The sequence below is a fragment of the Sinocyclocheilus grahami genome, unplaced genomic scaffold (assembly GCF_001515645.1).
Source record: "Sinocyclocheilus grahami isolate Dianchi unplaced genomic scaffold, SAMN03320097.WGS_v1.1 scaffold369.1, whole genome shotgun sequence".
NCBI lineage: Eukaryota > Metazoa > Chordata > Actinopteri > Cypriniformes > Cyprinidae > Sinocyclocheilus > Sinocyclocheilus grahami.
Window position 1 is genome coordinate 808057 of NW_015505548.1, and position 17446 is coordinate 825502.

A 17446-nucleotide genomic window follows, 5' to 3' on the forward strand; every position below is an offset into this window, starting at 1 on the left:
AATCATGGAGTTAGAAGGACATGAAACAACCCACATTCTTGTTTTTGTGGACGAGGCCGGGTTCAATCTGTCCAAAGGCCAGAGACGTGGTCGCAATCGCATTGGACACTGAGCCACAACTGACACACCAGACCAACGTGGGGCCAATATTACAATGTGTGCTGCCATTTCAGAAAATGTAGTTCACATCAGTAAGACTCACCATTAGACAGCCAGATAGACAGCTGGCTAGACAGACAGACAGACAGACAGATAGACATACAGATAGACAGACAGATAGACAGACAGATAGATAGATAGATAGATAGACTGATTGATTGATTGATTGGTGTTCTTCAGTCCATTCATAAAAATAAGTCTGAATCTGTAAATTTTTTATTGTTAATTTATATGTTGTTTTTGAAACACATTTATAATCCATAAAATAACACAGAACAAACTTTCACAAACTGCATTTGCTTTACCAGCATAATTCCAAAATAAATTAAGTCTCTAAACTAGTACAGATGACCGGAACAATACATGCCTACAATGGTCCTATACTTCAATTAATCTATGAAGAAATTATTTATTGCTGTTTGATGACACCTGATGTGGAATAAGAACTCCAGTCAGAATTCGGTCATCCTCAAAAACCACTAACTTACAGCATGGGAAATCAATTTACCTATCCTTTCTGCAAACCAAGAAATTAGACGAGAACAATAATTGTTTAGAATTGTTTAGTTACAGATCTTTGATTCACTTTGTAAACAGATGTGATATTTGTGTTGTTTGGTTCTGATATGTTGCAGCAGGCCGTCATAAGACATTGTATTATTGATAGTCTCATCTACTCATTTTTTATTATTTAATTATGTAATTATTTTTATTATTATAACATTTCACAAAAAAACAAATTTCACAGTTTTTTTATCCTTACACAAAATGACCAGCTAACATTAATTGACTAATCATATCAACAGCACATGTGAAATTGTGAATGAGTACTAGTCAGGTTAATCACTATCATACTAAATAGATTGTAAGAGCAGACTGATGAAGGGAAGAAGCGCTTCCAATCATTGTTTTCTTGTTAGCAATGTTACCTCCAAAGAAACACGTGCAGCCATCATCGCTTCACATCAGAATGGTCTCACATGCAAGGAAATTGCTACAAAGAATATTACATCTGAAAGAACCATTTACCGGATCATCAAGAACTTCAAGGAGAGAGGTTCGACTGCAGTGAAGAAGTCTTCAGGACGTCCCAGAGTGTCCAGCAAGCGCCAGGACCGTCTCCTCCTGAGGAGTCAGCTACAGAATCGTGTCACCAGCAGTACAGAGCTTGCTCAGGAATGGCTGCAGGTTGGTGTGAGAGCATCTGTACACACAGTGAGGCCAAGAATTTTGGACAACGTCCTGATGTCAAGAAGGGCAGCAAAGAAGCCACTTCTCTCCAAGAAAAACGTCAAGGACAGACTGAAATTCTGCAGGAAGTACAAGGATTAGACAGCAGAAGACTGGCGCAAAGCTATTTTCTCCGAAGCTAAAAAAAAAGTAGTAGAGTAGGCGAGAAATCCCCAGATGTCCTACTGCTTCAGCCCAGATTCTGAAGTGTGAATCCGATGAACAATTTTCTATCCCAGGAGGCCACGGGAGAGGATAATCGAACAGGGCAGAGAACAGCGATGTAGTTGTTTTCAAATGTGAGTATTAGAAACCAAAAGCACGGTTCCTTGTGTTAAAATCACATTTGTTGAACTACTGTAGAGTAAACTGTTGAAAGTGTAAAGACGCTACATAGTATAGTATAGTATAGTATATCTGTGATTGTGCTGTAAAAACATGTTTTATTATGTATAGCTAACAGTACTGCTCCAGTAAGCACACATACGTCTCCAAAGAGGATTTACATAAACAATATACATCTTTAAAGACGCCTACAAAATGTCTACTTAACATCTGACAGGAAAATAATTGCAACATTTTTTAATACATATTGCAGATAAGCACATCTAATAGACATGAAATAGACATCTGACTGAGTGATGTATTTGTGCTATTGCTAGTGTAGAATTCACTGCTTTAGATGAATGTAAGTAATGTAAATAAACAAATATACATAAAGTAACTAAACATGAGTTATGTTTTATTTGTCCATTAGCACTGTTGATAAATTTAATATTGTGTTGGATAAAAAGCGATGTAACACATCAGCAACTTCCCCAACATTTAAATGCAGTATTGAGCAGATAAATCACAGAGGTAACTTGAATCTTGTCTGAATGTTACAGGGACAGATGAGACACGTGTGTTTACCCGGTGGAGAGTGACTGATGAAGGAATGCTGCCATCAAAGGCTTTTAGTGAGTATACTACAGATATAAATAAAAAATCTTTTGAAATTTTAAGTTGTAGTTTTTTATAATTATTGTACTTTCAAACAGGGCTATTATAGCAGTTTTCTGATTCTTGATTTCTGTGCATTTGCTGCAGAGCTTTTGTGGTGGAGCAGGACCTGCAAGGCAAGGTGACGGTGGCATTTGTGAAAAAAAAAGAGAAAACCTGAAACAAAAATATAAAGATCCTTTTGTTACTTCTAATACAGAAATCAAGTGACATTGTGCTGTTAAAATGACTGCTGTTGTATTATGTTTGTGCATTTTTGTAGGATCTGAAATGTCCTCAGACTGGTGTGAGCATTGAGGATGGAGAGTCCAAAGCAGCATCCTGGAAATCAGAGCCTCCATCACTCCACCTGCCCTTGTTGCCTCATCTGGGTCAGATGTTGCTGTGGCCTCTTCATCCTCAATGAGCCCAGAGCCAGCGAGAGCATCTAGAAAAAGACCAAAAGACATTGAGGATGTGATTTTTGATCAAGTTTATTCTATTGGTTTCTGTTCATACAAAATCAGTCAATGGAGCCTGACTTTCAGAAGCTTCAAAAGCATCAACAAATAATGTCATGAAGCTTCTGAAAGTCAGGCTCCATTGACTGATATTGTATGAACAGAAACCAGCAAAAAAAAAAAAAAAAAACACTTACAAAAATCATATTTACATTTTCTGCATTTGGCAGACTCTTTAATCCAAAGTGACTTACAGTGCGCTTATTACAGGGACCTCCAATCCCCCTGGAGCAACCTGGAGCAACGAGCCTTGCTCAAGGACACACTGGTGGTGATGGCTGCAGAGATCAAACCAGCAACCTTCTGCTTACCAGTTCAGTGGTTTAGCCCACTACACCACAAAAGTAATGAAGCTATAACAAAAAATAGCATGTAATTGTAAACATTTGAAATTAAATTCAGCAAGAAATGGAAAGCTGGCAACGTGAATTGTGAAACGTTTTAGCCTGTTTAAATGTCTTACAGGTAGACGTGTTTATGGAGAGCAGGCACACCAATGTTTGGAGCAAACACCGCAGCATTCTCCCACTCCTGCTTCAAGATTGTGTGGTTCAGGGGGGTGTCATCATCGTCTTTCTCATCCTCTGTCTCAATGATGTCCCCATTTAGAAGAGCAAAGTTGTGGAACAACCTCAGTCACGAAGGCAGGGCTCTCTTCTAAGACCTTGAAAAAATGAAGCGTCTGCGTGTTTTCAGCATGCCAAAGGCTCTCTCTACTATGCTTCGTTCACAGGAGTGCTTTCTGTTGAAACGAGCCTGCACAGGGTTCTGTAAGTCTCTCTGTATGGGGTGATGAGCAGATGGGTCACTCAGGCAAGGACAGCCTCGATGTTCTTTTCCCATCCATGATCAGATTCCAGTCTGACTGCAGCAATGAGGGACGTGATGGTGGACATGGTGGTCAACTGCAAAATTGGCACAGATGTATTGAGCTGGCAGTAATGGCAGTAGGATGTGGGTTCGCCGCCTGTAAATATGTGATTATTAGAACAATAAGTATGAATAAAGCTTTGTTTCATGTGTTGTTGACTTGCATATGTATGTATCTATTGTGATGCTTGCTTTTAGGGCTGCATGATAAATCGCATGTGATTGTCATGCGCATCTCTCAGTACAGCCGGTTCTGTGATTAGTAGTAAATCTCCATCACGTGCTTTTCAAAGCCGTAATTCACTGAAAAGCTACGCAAAATCGCGTTCATATTCACAGTAGTGTTGGGTCGTTCTTGAAGAATTCGTTCATTTTGAACGAATCTTTAATGTGACTCGGGAGGAACGAGTCGTCTCGGGGAGTGATTCGTTCAGTCGCGCATGCGCAACATCCTATAGGTTCTGTACCGGAATTAGTCAAGTAGTTCACCTGTTTCGAGTCTTCGGGTTTTTCCGAGTCATTCGTTTATCACGTGACAGCCCCATAAGTTTAACCAATGCAGTCTGAGCCGGAAAGAGAATTGATTAGTTCATCTCTTGAGTCTTCGGGTTTTTCGAGTCGATCGTTCATCACGTGACAGCCCCATAAGCTTAACCTATGCAGTCTGAGCCGGAAAGAGACTTAATAATAATAACCAACTCTTTATTACCTTTGTTACAACATTCAGTGTTATGGAAAATAACCATCATGACAGAAATTCACACATTTATAAATGGTAAGAAGTAAAAAGCTACAATTTGAGACCAGAAACGCATCACGTAACTGATAATAATAATTATAATAATGATGATAATAATAATAATAATAATAATAGCTATGCACCCATTTGTAAGGAAGCTTGTAAATTAACTAATTTCTCTATCCAATGCTGTCACGTCACGTGACAAAAGAACGAACGATTCGAAAGACTCGAGAGATTAACTAATCAATTCTTAATTTCAAGTAAAGTGTTACCAAAAATGACAAACACGTCTGGTGGAGGCTGATCCAAAGATGTGTCCTCCTGTAGACAAAAGTGAAAGTCAACCAAGGAGCTGTGAATACATTTCCAGAGGTCTCATCTAGGCTGGGCTTGCTTGTTTGCTTTTAATGTAAAAAAAGTTATATTTTGGCAAATGTGAAAGCCCTTTCACATGAATAAGCCTCAGGCTGAAGGAAATGTAAATTCATGTCTGTACCGTAGAGGGCGCAGCTCAAACAAACCTTTCAGCTGTGCTGCCATTCTGGATTGCATGAAGAATAGAACACAAGAGAAGAAAGTTCAACACTCTTCAGCAATGAGAAAAAAAATACAAATATATACAGTATATACACCGATCAGGCATAACATTATGACCACCTTCCTAATATTGTGTTGGCCCCCCTTTTGCTGGCAAAACAGCCCTGACTCGAGGCATGGACTCTACTAGACCCCTGAAGGTGTGCTGTGGTATCTGGCACCAAGATGTTAGCAGCAGATCCTTTAAGTCCTGTAAGTTGCGAGGTGGGGCCTCCTTGGATCGGACTTGTTTGTTCAGCACATCCCACAGATGCTCGATTGGATTGAGATCTGGGGAATTTGGAGGCCAAGTCAACACCTCAAACTCGTTGTGCTCCTCAAACCATTCCTGAACCATTTTTGCTTTGTGGCAGGGAATACCGTTTCCATGAAAGGGTGTACATAGTCTGCAACAATGGATGGCATGGATGGCAAGACCAAAGGTTTCCCAGCAGAACATTGCTCAAAGCATCGCACTGCCTTGCCTTCTTCCGATAGTGCATCCTGGTGTGTATATATACATGTGTATGTTCTGTTTATCTAAAGTCATTTTTGCTTATCAGTATGGTTGAATTGGATAATCAAAGGTCATTGACATTGGTTAATAAAATGGGATTAAATACATAAAGGATATTTGTGTTGTTTTACATATTTAATTATTGCAGGTTTGCATAATACTGAGTCTTTGAGTTTTTGTGCAAGTGAGATGAGTAAATGCATGTTCACATTTAATCTAGAACTACAGTAACCGTCATGTTTACACAGTGCCACTTACACAAGGCCTCTGCACTTACTCAGTTTCTCTCAATATGGGAACAGGAGAGCTGTCAATCGATACATGGGAAAACAATGTAACTGTCGTTCCTTATTTAAAAAAATTAACTTCAATATTCAATATATTTTCAAGTAAATTAAAAAGTAATGCATTACTTTACTAGTTACTTGAAAAGTAATCTGATTATGTAACTCATGTTACTTGTAATGCGTTGCTTCCTATCACCTTTATACTGTCCTATACAAACAAAAGCTAAAAGTGTTTGCAGCATGTAGTTTGGGCTCTATACTGAAATCTCAAAAATGTATTTTATCTTGTGTCAGTGAAATCATTAATGCTCAGAGAATGTACAGAGACACATCCGTGTATACAAATCTTCCCTTTGGCAAACATGGGCCTTAAATATGTACATTCATCCAAAGGAAGATCAAGACTCAAATTAGTCTTGATTTTATTATTGAATCTGCATTTGTGGATCAAGGGTTTGTGATGCCTTTTTTATTCATTCTGTCCACTGTTGTGCCACACATAACTTTCCCTTAAGTAAAGAATCGACCACTAGATGGCAGTCTCATTTTACAGATGCTGCTTTAAGGTGTCATTGTCATGCATTTTTGTCTTCAAAGTGGAATCCTTGTGGTTCGTGTTTGTAAATAAATAAATAAATCCTACTTTCCACACTCACATTTAAATAACATATTTCAATTCAGCAACAAAATCTGACATGAACTAGTGTATTTTATGCCCAAATATTGTTTAAAAAAGCACATCTTTCAGGCTAAACCAGCCAGTGCACATGTGCAGTCCTTAATGGATGTCAATAAGGAAAGGCTTGAATCAACAGTTTATCAGCTAATCTTTGTAGAGATGAAACTGTATGAAAAATTCTTATCATGATTATAGGTGACAAAAATTATCACGGTTATCAGTATTATCACTGTTTTGTTAAAATGTGCTGGAAATTTTCAAAAAGTAGACACATTTTCGTTTCACCAAGTTTTATATTTAAAATCAACAAACAACAAATGAAATTACATTTTGTTTGCATAAACACTAAAACAATAACATTACCAATGATGTCTGGATTTTAAATGACAACACTGACAACAGTTTATCTAACAAATGTACGAAATGTTCATATAAAGCTTTGAAAAAGTTTCATAAAATGGTCAACCTCACATTTCAGCCTTTAAAAAAAATTACAGTAAGTCAAAATTATTAATAAATTATTGTCTGTATTTTATCTGATCCTTAAATAATTCTAGATACCTTATCCGAATTGTTGAAATGTGTAGAATCCACATAAGCTTGTCTTTCATCAACAAGGCATGCAAATTCGGTCCGTTTTTTGGCCAGACAGAACTGCACAAAGGCTGAATGTAAATGTAACTCTCTGTAAATCCACTCTCTGACATTAGGTGGCACTGATGGAACAGCTGAATTAGAGCTGTTTCCCTGTAACCTCCGTGGAAAAAGCATTGCGATAACAACACTTCTTTATTAGGTATTACATGGAGCGAAGATGAAAGCAAAATGCCATCGATCTTTTCTGAAGACAATCAGAACCTTCAGAGGTACATTCATGTAATCATCGAATATAAATCGAATATGGTTTTTAATTATAATTAAAACATGAAACGGAAATGGTCCGTGTACGGTCTGTGCAGGACCGCGTTATCCTAATGGGCAACATGGGCTGCAGCTAGGGTTGCCAACTTCAGAAAAGGAAAATAAGGGACAATCGTGGTTTTTCATAGAAAAATAAGGGACAGAATAAGGGATACACACACAGGCCTATTTTATATATATATACACACACACACGCACACAGGTATATCTTTTAGATTTGTAATGTTTTAATCAAAAATACAGAAAAAAATAGTAATATTGTTAAATAGTATTGCAATTTCTAATATTGGTTTCCTATCTTATTATACTTTAAAACATAATTTATTTCTGTGACGCAGCACTGAATTTTCAGCATCATTACTCCAGTCCTCAGTGCCACATGATCCTTTTATAAATCATTCTTATTCTGATTTATTATCAGTGTTGAAACTGTTGTGCTGCTTAATATTTTTTTGGAACCTGTGTTGCATAAATAAAATAAAAAGTTAAAAAGAACAGAATTTATTAAAAATATAACAATCTTTTCTAACAATATCACTTTTTATCCATTTAACACATCCTTGCTGAATAAAAGTATTCTAAAAGTTTCTTTAAAAAAAAAGAAGAAAAAAAAGACATTTACTGACCCCAAACTTTTTTTTTTGAATAGTTGTGTATATTTAACACAATTTTTATTTTTGAATAAATACTGTTCTTTTTAACCTTTTATTTATAATTATATATAATTATAATTCAGCATATTAGAATGATTTCTGAAGGATCATGTGACACTAAAATCTGGAATAATGATGCTAAATATTCAGCTTTGCTGCACAGGAATAAATTATATTTTCAAATATATTAAAATAGAAAACGGTTTTGTTAAATTGCAATAATAGGCTATTTCACAAAATTACATTTTTTTCTGTATTTTTGATCAAATAAATGCAGGCTTGATGAGCATAAGAAACCTCTTTAAAAAAACATAAAAATCTTACTGATCCCAAACTTTTGAACGGCAGTGTATATTTATCTCTTTACATCCTAGTACATCCCTACAACTTTTTTATTCTGTTCATATTCTACAGTATTTTATCTATAGCACACCTGTACATATTTATCCTTTGTGTGTGTGTGTCTGTGTGTGTGTGCTTTATTTATATTTATACATGTGTGTATTTTATTCACACATGTGTGTATTTTATTCACATCTTATTTTTATTATCTGTGTCTTGTTGTTGTTGTCTCCGTGTACTGGAAGCTTGTGACACTAAAACAAATTCCTTGTATGTGCAAACATACTTGACAAAAAAGCTCTTTCTGACTTCTGATGCGTGTGTGTAAATCTGTGCACTGCAGTCACACCATCTACACCATCTAAATTCATTGCGCGTTTACATGGCGTTGCATGGTAGTGATGGCCGCTTTTGAAACATGGCTTCATGAAGCTTCGAAACCTTTGCAAATCATTTGTTTAAAAAGAGTGGTTCGGAGCTCGTATCAAACTGCCAGAGTCAATTAAATAATAATAATAGGCAAATAAATAAAAAAAACACATATTATGCAGACACCTCTTATTTAATTGTATTTAATTTTTTTTATTGCATTTAATGTATTACATTTTCACTAAAACATTTGCAATGAGTTAGTAAAATGTTTTTTGTTTTTATGTTTTTATGCATGTTTTGGCCTGAGACACTTGGTGTTGGGAGACATATTTCAAAAATTCATACAAAAAATAAATAAAATCAAATAGTTTTCTGAAAAGTCTTGTTCTACATCTACCCAAGTACCATGGTGATTTTCATGTTGCTTCACTGTTTCATTCTGTAATAGTTGCATGCCCAATACTAAAGTCATGACCAATACTATTTACTACCTCACTATAAAGACATATTAAAAAAATTCATAAAAAGATTAAATCAAATTGTTTTCTGCAAACTCCACCAGATTCTTGTTCTACATCTCTCCAAATACCACTGTGGTGATTTTCATATTGCTTTACTCTTTCATTCTGTAATAATTGCGTGACAAAGTCATGAACAATGCTGTTTACCTCTCTATACAGACATTATTACAGAAAAACAGGCATCAAAGACAGAAGCTCCAAAGATGATTAATGAACAAATAATAATAATAATAATAATAATAAATAAAACTGAACAAAAAAAGAAGACATTCACAAGACGCCAAAATAGATTCGTAATATCTTACAATAGACGTAGCTTTTACATTTTTCACAACTTTAAGAGACTTCATTAAAAAAGTAAGTTTGTTAGAGAAAACCTTGTATAAAGGAGGATATTTTGACAATCAACATTTATGAATAAAGAATTTGCCATTCAGGATCATGAAACTTACAAAATTGTGAATATTTGTATTATCATTCTCATAATAACAAATAATTTATTTCACATTTAATGTTATCCTTGAAATAATTTTACTGAAAAAGCAGAGAAACAATCTTTCCAAAATAATTGTACACTTTGGCAATCAAAAACAGTTGACATAAAGACTGCTCACAACTGTAACAAAAGGAGCATTCTTTCCCAATATCCATAAAATTAGAAAACAATATATCTTTAGGATAAATTTTGTGTAAAATCTTCAGATGAATTTTTCTTTATTTGAAATACAAAATTTGTAAGGTAGCAGCCAAGCCTTTCTCCAATTAACATCCCTTAGAATGGAATTCCAAAATAAAAAATAAAAAATCCCTCTTGGAATAACTCTCTTTTTTTCATTAAAGATATAAATAGATTTGTAGTGCATTTTGTATATTTACAAATTACATTTTCTTAATCTTGTTGTTAAAATTAAGCTGCTGCCTAACTGACAAGTTTTTTGATATAGAAATTCCTTAATATTTAATACATTCCTTTACTGGAATGTTAAACAATGATCGTTCCGAAGAATCATGCACTGGAAGAATTTAACTGGAGACCTGAGGCATCAGAAAAAGTTTGAACTAATTTGATTGCATTCTTAATATTTCTTTTAGATCAGCTAATTGTGAAATTTTCATTTCTTTATTAAATAATGTTATACCGTGTAAATTTGGATTTTTTTTAGTACACTGATTGATAACAGTTCCACAACAATCAAAAACAAAAATGGGGAAATTGGGCAACTCTGCCTCACTCCTCTGTTAATAAAGAATTTTCTGTAAGTATTATTCTGTAATATAATGGAACGTACTCAGTTACTAACTGGGGAAAACTGCAGAGTGCCTGTGTTGGTGCTTTCCTGCTTTGTGGTACTAAAAGAGCAAATTTCTGAGCAAATTTCCTGTGACGTTGTTGCAAATGTACAGTGGGGCAAAAAAGTATTTAGTCAGCCACCAATTGTGCAAGTTCTCCCACTTAAAAAGATGAGAGTGGCCTGTAATTTTCATCATAGGTATACCTCAACTATGAGAGACAAAATGAGAAAAAAAAATCCAGAAAATCACATTGTAGTATTTTTAAAGAATTAATTGGTAAATTCCTCGGTAAAATAAGTATTTGGTCACCTACAAACAAGCAAGATTTCTGGCTCTCACAGACCTGTAACTTCTTCTTTAAGAGGCTCCTCTGTCCTCCACACGTTACCTGTATTAATGGTATCTGTTTGAACTTGTTATCAGTATAAAAGACACCTGTCCACAACCTCAAACAGCCACACTCCAAACTCCACCATGGCCAAGACCAAAATTGTAGACCTCCACCAGGCTGGGAAGACTGAATCTGCAATAGGTAAGCAGCTTAGTGTGAAGAAATCAACTGTGGGAGCAATTATTAGAAAATGGAAGACATACAAGACCACTGATAATCTCCCTCGATCTGGGGCTCCACGCAAGATCTCACCCCGTGGGGTCAAAATGATCACAAGAACTGTGAGCAAAAATCCCAGAACCACACGGAGGGACCTAGTGAATGACCTGCAGAGAGCTGGGACCAAAGTAACAAAGGCTACCATCAGTAACACACTGCACCGCCAGGGACTCAAATCCTGCAGTGCCAGACGTGTCCCCCTGCTTAAGCCAGTACATGTCCAGGCCCGTCTGAAGGTTGCTAGAGAGCATTTGGATGATCCAGAAGAGGATTGGGAGAATGTCATATGGTCAGATGAAACCAAAATAGAACTTTTTGGTAAAAACTCAACTTGTCATGTTTGGAGGAGAAAGAATGCTGAGTTGCATCCAAAGAACACCATACCTACTGTGAAGCATGGGGGTGGAAACATCATGCTTTGGGGCTGTTTTTCTGCAAAGGGACCAGAACGACTGATCCGTGTAAACGAAAGAATGAATGGGGCCATGTATCGTGAGATTTTGAGTGAAAACCTCCTTCCATCAGCAAGGGCATTGAAGATGAAACATGGCTGGGTCTTTCAGCATGACAATGATCCCAAACACACCGCCCGGGCAACAAAGGAGTGGCTTCGTAAGAAGCATTTCAAGGCCCTGGAGTGGCCTAGCCAGTCTCCAGATCTCAACCCCATAGAAAATCTTTGGAGGGAGTTGAAAATCCATGTTGCCCAGCGACAGCCCCAAAACATTACTGCTCTAGAGGAGATCTGCATGGAGGAATGGGCCAAAATACCAGCAACAGTGTGTGAAAACCTTGTGAAGACTTACAGAAAACATTTGACCTCTGTCATTGCCAACAAAAGGTGTATATAACAAAGTATTGAGATGAAATTTTGTTATTGACCAAATACTTATTTTCCACCATAATTTGCAAATAAATTCTTTAAAAATCCTACAATGTGATTTTCTGGATTTTTTTCCCTCATTTTGTCTCTCATAGTTGAGGTATACCAATGATGAAAATTACAGGCCTCTCTCATCTTTTTAAGTGGGAGAACTTGCACAATTGGTGGCTGACTAAATACTTTTTTTACCCACTGTATATATACTTTATACTGTCCTATACAAACAAAAGCTAAAAGTGTTTGCAGCATGTAGTTTGGGCTCTATACTGAAATCTCAAAAATGTATTTTATCTTGTGTCAGTGAAATCATTAATGCTCAGAGAATGTACAGAGACACATCCGTGTATACAAATCTTCCCTTTGGCAAACATGGGCCTTAAATATGTACATTCATCCAAAGGAAGATCAAGACTCAAATTAGTCTTGATTTTATTATTGAATCTGCATTTGTGGATCAAGGGTTTGTGATGCCTTTTTTATTCATTCTGTCCACTGTTGTGCCACACATAACTTTCCCTTAAGTAAAGAATCGACCACTAGATGGCAGTCTCATTTTACAGATGCTGCTTTAAGGTGTCATTGTCATGCATTTTTGTCTTCAAAGTGGAATCCTTGTGGTTCGTGTTTGTAAATAAATAAATAAATCCTACTTTCCACACTCACATTTAAATAACATATTTCAATTCAGCAACAAAATCTGACATGAACTAGTGTATTTTATGCCCAAATATTGTTTAAAAAAGCACATCTTTCAGGCTAAACCAGCCAGTGCACATGTGCAGTCCTTAATGGATGTCAATAAGGAAAGGCTTGAATCAACAGTTTATCAGCTAATCTTTGTAGAGATGAAACTGTATGAAAAATTCTTATCATGATTATAGGTGACAAAAATTATCACGGTTATCAGTATTATCACTGTTTTGTTAAAATGTGCTGGAAATTTTCAAAAAGTAGACACATTTTCGTTTCACCAAGTTTTATATTTAAAATCAACAAACAACAAATGAAATTACATTTTGTTTGCATAAACACTAAAACAATAACATTACCAATGATGTCTGGATTTTAAATGACAACACTGACAACAGTTTATCTAACAAATGTACGAAATGTTCATATAAAGCTTTGAAAAAGTTTCATAAAATGGTCAACCTCACATTTCAGCCTTTAAAAAAAATTACAGTAAGTCAAAATTATTAATAAATTATTGTCTGTATTTTATCTGATCCTTAAATAATTCTAGATACCTTATCCGAATTGTTGAAATGTGTAGAATCCACATAAGCTTGTCTTTCATCAACAAGGCATGCAAATTCGGTCCGTTTTTTGGCCAGACAGAACTGCACAAAGGCTGAATGTAAATGTAACTCTCTGTAAATCCACTCTCTGACATTAGGTGGCACTGATGGAACAGCTGAATTAGAGCTGTTTCCCTGTAACCTCCGTGGAAAAAGCATTGCGATAACAACACTTCTTTATTAGGTATTACATGGAGCGAAGATGAAAGCAAAATGCCATCGATCTTTTCTGAAGACAATCAGAACCTTCAGAGGTACATTCATGTAATCATCGAATATAAATCGAATATGGTTTTTAATTATAATTAAAACATGAAACGGAAATGGTCCGTGTACGGTCTGTGCAGGACCGCGTTATCCTAATGGGCAACATGGGCTGCAGCTAGGGTTGCCAACTTCAGAAAAGGAAAATAAGGGACAATCGTGGTTTTTCATAGAAAAATAAGGGACAGAATAAGGGATACACACACAGGCCTATTTTATATATATATACACACACACACGCACACAGGTATATCTTTTAGATTTGTAATGTTTTAATCAAAAATACAGAAAAAAATAGTAATATTGTTAAATAGTATTGCAATTTCTAATATTGGTTTCCTATCTTATTATACTTTAAAACATAATTTATTTCTGTGACGCAGCACTGAATTTTCAGCATCATTACTCCAGTCCTCAGTGCCACATGATCCTTTTATAAATCATTCTTATTCTGATTTATTATCAGTGTTGAAACTGTTGTGCTGCTTAATATTTTTTTGGAACCTGTGTTGCATAAATAAAATAAAAAGTTAAAAAGAACAGAATTTATTAAAAATATAACAATCTTTTCTAACAATATCACTTTTTATCCATTTAACACATCCTTGCTGAATAAAAGTATTCTAAAAGTTTCTTTAAAAAAAAAGAAGAAAAAAAAGACATTTACTGACCCCAAACTTTTTTTTTTGAATAGTTGTGTATATTTAACACAATTTTTATTTTTGAATAAATACTGTTCTTTTTAACCTTTTATTTATAATTATATATAATTATAATTCAGCATATTAGAATGATTTCTGAAGGATCATGTGACACTAAAATCTGGAATAATGATGCTAAATATTCAGCTTTGCTGCACAGGAATAAATTATATTTTCAAATATATTAAAATAGAAAACGGTTTTGTTAAATTGCAATAATAGGCTATTTCACAAAATTACATTTTTTTCTGTATTTTTGATCAAATAAATGCAGGCTTGATGAGCATAAGAAACCTCTTTAAAAAAACATAAAAAATCTTACTAATCCCAAAATTTTGAATGGCAGTGTGTGTGTGTGTATATATATATAGGCTATAGGTAATCTACCTCATGAACAGTTAAATATTCTCCCATTGTGCAATACAAATATGTGCAATAACCTTATACTATTTATCTCTTTACATCCTAGTACATCCCTACAACTTTTTTATTCTGTTCATATTCTACAGTATTTTATCTATAGCACACCTGTACATATTTATCCTTTGTGTGTGTGTGTCTGTGTGTGTGTGCTTTATTTATATTTATACATGTGTGTATTTTATTCACACATGTGTGTATTTTATTCACATCTTATTTTTATTATCTGTGTCTTGTTGTTGTTGTCTCCGTGTACTGGAAGCTTGTGACACTAAAACAAATTCCTTGTATGTGCAAACATACTTGACAAAAAAGCTCTTTCTGACTTCTGATGCGTGTGTGTAAATCTGTGCACTGCAGTCACACCATCTACACCATCTAAATTCATTGCGCGTTTACATGGCGTTGCATGGTAGTGATGGCCGCTTTTGAAACATGGCTTCATGAAGCTTCGAAACCTTTGCAAATCATTTGTTTAAAAAGAGTGGTTCGGAGCTCGTATCAAACTGCCAGAGTCAATTAAATAATAATAATAGGCAAATAAATAAAAAAAACACATATTATGCAGACACCTCTTATTTAATTGTATTTAATTTTTTTTATTGCATTTAATGTATTACATTTTCACTAAAACATTTGCAATGAGTTAGTAAAATGTTTTTTGTTTTTATGTTTTTATGCATGTTTTGGCCTGAGACACTTGGTGTTGGGAGACATATTTCAAAAATTCATACAAAAAATAAATAAAATCAAATAGTTTTCTGAAAAGTCTTGTTCTACATCTACCCAAGTACCATGGTGATTTTCATGTTGCTTCACTGTTTCATTCTGTAATAGTTGCATGCCCAATACTAAAGTCATGACCAATACTATTTACTACCTCACTATAAAGACATATTAAAAAAATTCATAAAAAGATTAAATCAAATTGTTTTCTGCAAACTCCACCAGATTCTTGTTCTACATCTCTCCAAATACCACTGTGGTGATTTTCATATTGCTTTACTCTTTCATTCTGTAATAATTGCGTGACAAAGTCATGAACAATGCTGTTTACCTCTCTATACAGACATTATTACAGAAAAACAGGCATCAAAGACAGAAGCTCCAAAGATGATTAATGAACAAATAATAATAATAATAATAATAATAAATAAAACTGAACAAAAAAAGAAGACATTCACAAGACGCCAAAATAGATTCGTAATATCTTACAATAGACGTAGCTTTTACATTTTTCACAACTTTAAGAGACTTCATTAAAAAAGTAAGTTTGTTAGAGAAAACCTTGTATAAAGGAGGATATTTTGACAATCAACATTTATGAATAAAGAATTTGCCATTCAGGATCATGAAACTTACAAAATTGTGAATATTTGTATTATCATTCTCATAATAACAAATAATTTATTTCACATTTAATGTTATCCTTGAAATAATTTTACTGAAAAAGCAGAGAAACAATCTTTCCAAAATAATTGTACACTTTGGCAATCAAAAACAGTTGACATAAAGACTGCTCACAACTGTAACAAAAGGAGCATTCTTTCCCAATATCCATAAAATTAGAAAACAATATATCTTTAGGATAAATTTTGTGTAAAATCTTCAGATGAATTTTTCTTTATTTGAAATACAAAATTTGTAAGGTAGCAGCCAAGCCTTTCTCCAATTAACATCCCTTAGAATGGAATTCCAAAATAAAAAATAAAAAATCCCTCTTGGAATAACTCTCTTTTTTTCATTAAAGATATAAATAGATTTGTAGTGCATTTTGTATATTTACAAATTACATTTTCTTAATCTTGTTGTTAAAATTAAGCTGCTGCCTAACTGACAAGTTTTTTGATATAGAAATTCCTTAATATTTAATACATTCCTTTACTGGAATGTTAAACAATGATCGTTCCGAAGAATCATGCACTGGAAGAATTTAACTGGAGACCTGAGGCATCAGAAAAAGTTTGAACTAATTTGATTGCATTCTTAATATTTCTTTTAGATCAGCTAATTGTGAAATTTTCATTTCTTTATTAAATAATGTTATACCGTGTAAATTTGGATTTTTTTTAGTACACTGATTGATAACAGTTCCACAACAATCAAAAACAAAAATGGGGAAATTGGGCAACTCTGCCTCACTCCTCTGTTAATAAAGAATTTTCTGTAAGTATTATTCTGTAATATAATGGAACGTACTCAGTTACTAACTGGGGAAAACTGCAGAGTTATTCTGTTCATATTCTACAGTATTTTATCTATAGCACACCTGTACATATTTATCCTTTGTGTGTGTGTGTCTGTGTGTGTGTGCTTTATTTATATTTATACATGTGTGTATTTTATTCACACATGTGTGTATTTTATTCACATCTTATTTTTATTATCTGTGTCTTGTTGTTGTTGTCTCCGTGTACTGGAAGCTTGTGACACTAAAACAAATTCCTTGTATGTGCAAACATACTTGACAAAAAAGCTCTTTCTGACTTCTGATGCGTGTGTGTAAATCTGTGCACTGCAGTCACACCATCTACACCATCTAAATTCATTGCGCGTTTACATGGCGTTGCATGGTAGTGATGGCCGCTTTTGAAACATGGCTTCAT

General features: G+C 34.6%; 1 long non-coding RNA gene across 1 annotated transcript; it reads left to right on the forward strand.

Moving 5' to 3' along the window:
- Positions 1–3705: 3705 nt before the first annotated feature.
- LOC107549342 (uncharacterized) lies at positions 3706–9553 on the forward strand. The gene is made up of 3 exons (XR_001604551.1): positions 3706–3779; positions 7522–7527; positions 9543–9553. It is a non-coding gene; the product is annotated as an uncharacterized lncRNA (long non-coding RNA).
- The last annotated feature ends 7893 nt before the right edge of the window (positions 9554–17446 follow it).